The sequence below is a fragment of the Limulus polyphemus genome, unplaced genomic scaffold, assembly GCF_000517525.1.
Source record: "Limulus polyphemus unplaced genomic scaffold, Limulus_polyphemus-2.1.2 Scaffold1928, whole genome shotgun sequence".
Classification (NCBI taxonomy): Eukaryota; Metazoa; Arthropoda; class Merostomata; order Xiphosura; family Limulidae; genus Limulus; species Limulus polyphemus.
Genome location: NW_013667538.1, coordinates 104,693 through 106,526, shown reverse-complemented (window position 1 = coordinate 106,526; position 1,834 = coordinate 104,693). Strand labels below are relative to the sequence as shown.

The window sequence follows — 1,834 nt, the reverse complement described above, 5'->3', positions numbered from 1 at the left end:
TTCAAGAGTTCTTTAAAAAGTAAGATTCCTCTCAAATAGCAGGATTTAACATTTTGGACTATCGGCCTTGTTTTAAATGTATTTTGACTTTATAAAGATGTTATTCAGATTTTCAAATATGACTGGTAGAATTACCCACAAAATAACTTTCGTCAACACTATACAGAAACCTATTTCAAACATGGACAAAAAAGGAAATCGAAACAAAGGCAACTTTGAAAATAAACTGAATCTATTCATACAAAGAGTAACTATTTACTTAAATAGAAAGGTCTTATTTGTTCTGAAGATTGAAAATTTCACAGAGATAGTATGAAATTCTTGCGTCCATGCAGGTCAGTGTCACGATCCAGAACCATGAAAATATCGCAGGGTGCTAATACGGTCTCCCACAATCCTTTAACTTGTACCAACGATCAATCCCATTACACATTCAAAGGAAGATAAATCCCAACTCTTACTAACTCCAAGTCTCCATTCCACCCATTGGAATAAATATAACTTCACTGTAGGAGAAACCACTACATAAATAAGTACAAATCTTGTATAACGATAGTTCTGGTTTGTAACCTTGGTCTAAGAGTATACGACCTCTCCACTTCCGAACTAAAAAGAAACTAACTTTCTGCAGAACATTTGAGCAAAAGTATAATTTGATCCTTATGGAATGGCGGAATGAATTTCAATCATCGCAATATGAAATTGTTAGACTCTACAAAGCCGATATTAAGTTGATTTTAATGCATATTTTACATGTATGTATTTTTAGTCTTATGCTCTTTTGTTTTTAGTAGTTCCTTTATTTTAACAGATGAGTGGGAAAATAAACCAATTTCCTGAATTAAGAAGAAAAACTCAAACTCACAAATGCTGAATCCGTTTCCAATATGATATTTCTAGATAATAAAATTACAGCAATTTTTATTTTTCAATAACTTTGAACATTCACATGCTGGAAAGTTAAACAATCATGGTGTTATCACACAGCATTGTTAATAATGTGAAGTTTTCACTCGTTCTTTAACCTCAGGTAAGGTTTGGATGATAAAATCCTGGGTTATACATCCATATAATTAAGGCTTGTCTATTCTTTTTCTGGCAATATTTCTTTTTAAATTTCTATATATATTTTATTCATGTTCGAACTTTGTCTTCATGCTATAAGGTATTTTTAAAATGACTCGATACCAGTTTGTTTTGTTTTTCATTGAGAACTGAGAAATCTCACTTGTTCCGTTGTAGCCACCCTTTATTTTCTTAATTTCTCTCTCGTGTTACGATGTCCTGGGAAAAGCTTCTTTATTTTTATATACAGATTTCAACTGGATGCTACTCAAGGAAACAACGACGGGCTATCAAGATTCAGTTTGCAGAACACTGTGGTAAACTCGGTTTGTCCAGTTATACCTCCTTATCCATCCACAAAATACCGCTCTATAGACGGCAGTTGCAATAACCTGCAGAATCCCACCTGGGGCAAGTCTTTTACTTCCTTCGTCCGTCTGTTGCGACCACAATACGCTGATGGTAAGTTAAGTTAGCTTCCCGATTGGGAAGTATCATGTGTCTTATTTCACCTAGCTAGTTTTTCAAGTGGGAAGTCTCGAGACATCCAGCTCATAATTAAACACCCATCAAAGGAGAAAATTACTGTGTGCGCCTAGTGTGCTTACAACCACGCAACATAGTCGTTTTTCTCGAAACGTGCTGCTCCATCAACGACACCGTCAACCTCCAGTACGTCTTCTAAAAAAAGCTTAGTGTAGGCAGCATGCATATTAAGAACGTCAATTGAGTTTTAATAATCTAATCGAGTCATATATATATATATATA

General features: G+C 34.5%; 1 protein-coding gene and 1 long non-coding RNA gene across 3 annotated transcripts in view; both read left to right on the top strand.

The window, feature by feature from the left end:
* The window catches only part of LOC106465386 (chorion peroxidase-like), a 64,135-nt gene that overhangs the window by 53,257 nt on the left and 9,044 nt on the right, over positions 1-1,834 (top strand). The window lies entirely within an intron of this gene.
* LOC111087257 overlaps positions 1-1,834 on the top strand; it is a 4,693-nt gene continuing 2,859 nt past the window's right edge. Inside the window, exons 1-2 of the long non-coding RNA XR_002611959.1 lie at positions 1-19; positions 1,316-1,527. This is a non-coding gene — a long non-coding RNA (uncharacterized LOC111087257). The remainder of the gene's footprint in view (positions 20-1,315; positions 1,528-1,834) is intronic.